We start from the raw sequence: 7259 nt of genomic DNA, 5'->3' as shown, positions 1-7259 counted from the left end.
CATATTTTATTATCTCATAAATATGAGTTAGAAATAAAAAAAAGAAAAAAAGATACAAAGATATCCGTTTCAGGGTAAAATAAACCCTTTACTTTAATTATTTTAAATGAAATTATTTTATTTGGAATTGGAACATTTCCGCGGGTACTTTTTTTTACTTTTTAGAAAGTAAAGTTCTTTTTCGAAAGATTACCCCTGTCTTTGTTTATGCTTCGATTAGAGCAAATGACTCTAATTCGTCCACGCCTACGAATCAGTCGACATTTTGTACAAATTTTACGAACGGAAGCTCTTATTTTCATATTTCCGTATCCTTTTTTAAACTATGAATCTAATCTTTTGGAAAAAATAAGTCTCTTCGCTTGAATTTTAGAACTTAGAATTTATTACCCTAGAAAAAAAAAGAAAAACCTAATCCTTTGAATCTTTGGTATCCTTCAAATCTTCGCTATCCTTCAAATCTTCGCTATCCTTCGAGTCTTCGATACGCTTCGAATCCTTATGGGGAAGTCTATAAATTATACGTCCCTTGCTTGAATCATAACGACTTACTTCAATTTTGACCCTATCCCCCATCAGTATTCGTATAGAACTAGACCGTATCTTTCCTGAAATATAGCCTAGGATGATGGTGTCATTCTCTAGCCGAACGCGGAACATTCCATTGGGTAGGGCTTCCGTAACTAAACCTTCGAAAGTTACTTTTGCTTCTCTCGGGTTTTTTTTTTCTCTCCTATTTTTTTTTTCTGTCATATTTTTTTTCTCCTATTTTTCTATTTTTATTTTAAAAATAGAAGGGCGAGATAGAATTCGAGCACTATAGGCGGGGCGATTACCATATATAACATAAGACTTCTCCCCCAATTCTGTTTAGTCGAGCTTCTCGATCTGTCATTATTCCTCGAGAAGTAGAAAGAATAGCAATTCCCATTCCACCCAAAACTTTAGGAATTCCTTGATAGTTGGTATAAATTCGTAAGCCGGGTCGGCTGATACGCTTTAAAAAGGTTCTTGTTCTATATATTCCTTTTATAGTCTTTCTCTTTTGATGTCGCAAAGTTGAAACCAAGAAATATCTGTTACGTTCCTGATGTTTCCGAACACTTTCAATAAAACCCTCTCGTAGAAGTATTTTAACAATGTTTTCGGTAATATTTGTAGATACTACTCGAACTGTTCCTTTTTTATTCATGTCCGCATTTCTTATAGAGGTTAGTAAATCAGCAATAGTGTCCTTGCCCATAAGACTCTAATTCTAGGTTCCTCCTAATTTTTCTATAATCAACATGTTTTCTTTTTTTTTTTTCATTTTGGATTTTAAAACATATACGTAAAACACAATCTACTAAATTAATTCTTTGGTCTCAATTTCGCCTACTAGTATTTATAATACTTCAGGAGCTAATGAAACTATTTGGTAAAATTCAATTCTCTCAATTCCTCGGCAATCGCGCCAAAAACTCGAGTTCCTTTTGGATTGCCTTTTTGATCAATTATAACCGCAGCATTGTCATCATAGCGGATTATTATACCGTCTTCGCATTTGAACTCTTTACATGTACGTACAATTACAGCTCGAATTACTTCGGATCTTTCTAGAGGCATTTGGGGCAATGCGTCTTTGATTACAGCAACAATAACATCACCAATACGAGCATATCGCTGATTACCAGCAGCTCCTATGACTCGAATACACATCAATTTTCGAGCTCCACTATTATCTGCTACATTTAAAAGGGTCTGAGGTTGAATCATATTATTTTGATTTCAATTTGTTATTTCAATGCAAAAGGATGAAAGAAATATTGTCTTTCCAGAAAGAAAAACCGAGCATTTTTTTTTATCTTCCATACCCCTTTTAGGGTTCTATATCTCTAATCGAATAAATTGACTTCGTATGGGCATTTTACTGGCAGCTATGGAGATAGCTGCTCTAGCTACAGTTTCAGATACTCCCCCCATTTCATAAAGTATACGACCAGGTTTAACAACGGATACCCAATATTCGGGGGACCCCTTTCCCGAGCCCATACGTGTTTCCGTGGGTCTTAGTGTAACCGGTTTGTCGGAAATATACGTACCCATATTTTTCCACCACGACGTGCATATCGTGTTATTGCTCTTCGTCCTGCTTCTATCTGTCTCGCCGTGATCCAAGCGGGTTCAAGTGCTTGAAGAGCATATCTACCAAAACAAATACGATTGCCTCGGCAGGATTTTCCTTTCATTCTTCCTCTATGTTGTTTGCGAAATCTGGTTCTTTTGGGGTTATAGTCGATGGTTCTCTTTCTTAGTTCCATCTCTACTGCAAAACTGGACATGAGAGTTTCTTCTCATCCAGCTCCTCGCGAATGGAATCAGAAAGCATGTAAATTTCTCTAATTCATAATATTCCAAAATATTACGGTACGGATAGATACACATTAATAGATAATAGAAAAAGTTCGGTTTTTTTTATATTGAATTTGTTAAAACAGAAAAATATAATATATAGTCAAAAAGAAGATCTAGAATATATCCAGATGTGTGTGTATATTTATCTAAATTCTATATTTATAGATAATGTAATCCTTCTTAAAAAAATCCTTATTTTTACTCTTATTGAATCGCGGTAAAGTATTCTAATTCAATAAGAATTTTCGCGGGCGAATATTTACTCTTTCCTGTCTTATTGTTAATTTATAAACTTACCAAATAAGACAATTTTTTGGTTTGTTCCGCCATCCCACCCAATGAAGTGTTAGGATTCTTTTCAATAAAATCCTATGGAATCATAGGTTCTGTCGTTCCACTGCTTCTCCTTGAATGGTTAGGTCTGAATCCCGCAACGGAGCTTCCAAAAAATTTCTTTCCGAGTTAATTTTCTCAGTTTTATTAACCCGGGCGGCTCTTTATATTGCTTTAAATTTGTAGTTCTTGTTTCAAGTTACAATTTTTAATTCTCTATTATTTTTATTATATTGATGCTTTATCACATTGCCTTTTATGATGTAATTCATAGACCATACATAGTGGAATCCTATATCTTATTTATTTCCTCTTCCTTCTTTCTATCATCCTCCCTTTATCCACATCCCTTTAGTTTTGCTTCACAACCTAGAATCCCTTTTCTTTTTTAGAGAAAAAATTGCAGTTGCTACAACTATATGACACATCTACTCATTTATGTTATGATAGAGGTATTTATTCATATAGTGACTGTTTCTTAGTTAGGATCTCGACAATACGAAGCAATAGGTTGGTTATTAGTTAATTTTCTATAATTACTAAGTTTTTTTCTTAAAAAAAGAAAAAAATAACGAGTCACACACTAAGCATAGCAATTATATTAAATGATTTATCAATTTTCATTAAATCTTATAGAAAGAGGTATAATTTCTTCTTTTGCAGGGATTTCAGGAAAAAAGTCTCTTGTCATTTTTTATTCTATCAATGGACAGAATCCGAAGACAAGATTACTTATTCTTCGTCTACGAATATCCAAATTTTTACACCTAATACTCCATAGATAGTCCGAATTGGATAGCAGCAATAATCAATTTTAGCGCGAATTGTTTGGAGGGGAAGTCTACCCTTTTTAATAGATTCGGCGCGTGCAATTTCTTTTCCTCCGAGACGACCCGCAATTTTTACTTTTACTCCCTTATATCTGCTTTTTTAGTTAATTCAATGGCTTTTTTCATTGCCTTTCGGAATGAAACTCTATTTTTTAATTGGAAAGCTATATATTCTGCAAGAATGTTAGGCTGTCTATAAGGTTCTTTAACTTTTTCGATAGAAATATTAAATCTCTGGTTTACAGAGTTAATTTCCTTTTGTAGATCTTTCTCTAATTCTTCGATTGCTCCTTTTTTCTTTAATAAATTTGGGAATCCAATATGGATTATGACGTGGATCGTATCGATTTCTTTTTGGATTTCTATATGTGTAATTACTTCGGAACTTGAACCTGAGTCCATTTTTCTATTATGTGTAATTACTTCGGAACTTGAGTCTGATTCTATTTTTCTATTCGAGCCTTTTTCCTATTCTTTTGTATATAGTTCTTGATACAATCCCTTATTTTTTTATCTTCCTGTAGACCTTCAGAATAATTTTTTGGTTGTGCGAACAAAAGGAATGTGTTTTTGGGTTGTACCAAGTCTGAAACCGAGTGGATTTATTTTTGTCCCATATTTTTCTATTCTATATTTTTTTTACTGGGAATCGAAATCTTAGATGGATCTAAAGGTTATTTAGATTTCTTTACTATATTTAGTACAATTGTTATATGACACATGCTTTTTTTTATGGGGAAACTACGTCCTCGAGCTCGAGGTCTGAATTTCTTCATAATAGTACTCCTACTGACTTCGGCTTTAGTAATAAATAAATTCGCTTGTCGAAATCCCTATAATGAGTAGCATTTGCGGCTGCCGAATAAACCAACTTTAAGATGGATAAGATGCTCGATAGGGCATGAGGTTCAGTATCATAACAGTTTCCTCGTAGTAACGCCAGCGAATCTCGTCAAGAACTCTTTGTGCTTTGAAAACAGACATAGGGATACGTTTTTGTGCTTTGAAAACTCTCTCGAACTTAAGTAGACGATCGGTTGGAACTTTCCTTGCGAGTTTCCTTAGCCCACTTTTCTTCTTCTTTATCCTAGGGATATACTTTACTAGTTTGAAACTTGTCATAAATAAGGTTATTCCCCGCCTACCTTTACTTTATTTTGAATCTTTTTTTCTTCTTAATCTTTCTATTCAGAATTCAGTTAACGACGAGATTTAGTATCCTTTCTTGCATTTTCATAACTCGTGAAATGCCGAGTAGGCACGAATTCCCCCAATTTGCGACCTACCATAGGATTTGTTATGTAAATAGGTATATGTTCCTTTCCATTATGAATCGCGATTGTATGGCCAACCATTGTGGGTAGAATGCTAGATGCCCGGGACCACGTTACTATTGTTTCTTTCTCCTCCTTCATATTGACCTTTTCTATCTTTGCCAATAAATGATGAGCTACAAAAGGATTCGTTTTTTTTCGTGTCACAGCTGATTACTCCTTTTTTCCTTTTTAAAGAGTGGCATTCTATGTCCAATATCTCGATCGAAGTACGGAGGTCAGAATAAATAGAATAATGATCAATGGAAAAAAGAAAAAAATCCTTTAGCTGGATAAGGGGCGGATGTAGCCAAGTGGATCAAGGCAGTGGATTGTGAATCCACCATGCGCGGGTTCAATTCCCGTCGTTCGCCCATCGCATTATTGCAAATTCCAAAAATGCAATTTTCCATATTCCTAGTTACGTATTTACTTACGGCGACGAAGAATAAAACTATCGCTATATTTTTTCCTTTTCCTAGTTCTTCTTCCAAGCGCAGGATAACCCCAAGGGGTTGTGGGTTTTTTTCTACCAATGGGAGCTTTCCCTTCACCGCCCCCATGGGGGTGGTCCACAGGGTTCATAACTACCCCTCTTACTACGGGGCGTTTACCTAGCCAACACTTAGATCCGGCTCTACCCAAACTTTTTTGGTTCACCCCAACATTACCCACTTGTCCGACTGTTGCTAAGCAGTTTTGGGATACTAAACGGACCTCCCCAGATGGTAATCTTAAAGTGGCCGATTTACCCTCTTTTGCAATGAGTTTCGCTACAGCACCTGCTGCTCTAGCTAATTGCCCACCCCTTCCACGTGTGATTTCTATGTTATGCATGGCCGTGCCTAAGGGCATATCGGTTGAAGTAGATTCTTCTTTTCTCTCAAAAAACCCCTTCCCAAACTGTACAAGCTTCTTCCAAAGCATACGGCTTTCTAGATGTATATGACGATCTCTAGACAGATGGATCTTATATGAATCATATGATGAAGTACCACATGAGTGGATATATAGGAAAGGAATCCAAATCTGCCGAATCGCTCATGTTATGATCTTCTACATCCTAGGTCTCTGCGTTCCGTCATCTGGCTTATGTTCTTCATGTAGCATTCAGATCGAATGACTCTATGAAATTACGTCGATACTTCCACATATTATGGGTAACGTAGGAGACATCCCTATTTTCCCCCGGGGGTCTTAATTACCACTGCTTAGCTTTCAATTTGCCTCTGACCATCAAATTAAATGTGAATAACCCGTCCTCCTCTCTTTGAAACAAGGGGCGCTTCCGGTTCTGTGCGTGCTTCAAACAATTTTGTCTTCTCCATATTACCATATCTCTAGAGCCAATAATTTTCTATGAGGAACTACTGAACTCAATCACTTGCTGCCGTTACTCAACAGTTTTCTGTTGAGGTCTATCCCGTAGAGGTAGTCAAATTGGATCAGTGATCGATTTCTAGGTTTCGTCGTAAACCTAATTGGTTACTTCCAATTACGTAAATCAATAGTTCAAACCGCACTCAAAGGTAGGGCATTTCCCATTGATATAGGAACTTTTGTACCAGAAACAATAGTATCTCCAATTATAGCCCCTCTGGGATGTAAAATATATCTCTTCTCACCATCCCCATAGTGTATGAGACAAATGTATGCATTTCGATTAGGGTCGTATTCTATGGTTACGATTCTACCAGATATGTCTTTTTGATTCCGTCGAAAATCTATTTTACGGTATAGGCGCTTATGACCTCCCCCTCTATGCCTTGCGGTAATGATTCCTCTGGAATTACGACCTTTACCACAACGGTGCCGTCCATGGATCAAATTATTTCGTGGATTGGATTTCACTTGCCTGTCTACGGTTCCCTTGCGTGTGCTCGGGATAGGTGTTTTGTATAAATGTTTCGCCGTATTATTAAGTATTCTCCTTTAGTTTTTTTCTCTATCTAGAAGTGGAATAGAATAACCCGGTTGAAGGGTAATGATCATACGTCTGTAATGCATTGTATGGCCCAGAATAGGTCCTATTCTTCTACCTTTTCCAGGTAGTCGATGGCTATTCACAGCTACCACCTTAACACCAAAGAAGAGTTCGACCCAATGCTTTATTTCTGTCTTAGTGAATCCCGATTCGACATTAAAAGTATATTGATTCTTTCCCAATAAACGAAGACTTTTTTCTGTAAATACTGCGTATTTGATTCCATCCATAAATCGACTTTCCCTCCTATGCTCTGAGTTCCAGTATCGATAAGAATTCGAGTTCTTATTGTTCTTATGTTATGGTATGAATATACCATACCAATTCGTTATGTATGGATGATGGATGAGATTCCATGGATAGAGAGCCAGTTCCAATAGACTTATGGAATGTTCCCGTTCGTGT

The sequence above is a fragment of the Triticum urartu genome, unplaced genomic scaffold (genome assembly GCF_056163025.1).
Source record: "Triticum urartu cultivar PI428250 unplaced genomic scaffold, HENAU_Tu73 scaffold852, whole genome shotgun sequence".
NCBI lineage: Eukaryota > Viridiplantae > Streptophyta > Magnoliopsida > Poales > Poaceae > Triticum > Triticum urartu.
Note: the sequence above shows the minus strand (reverse complement) of the source record.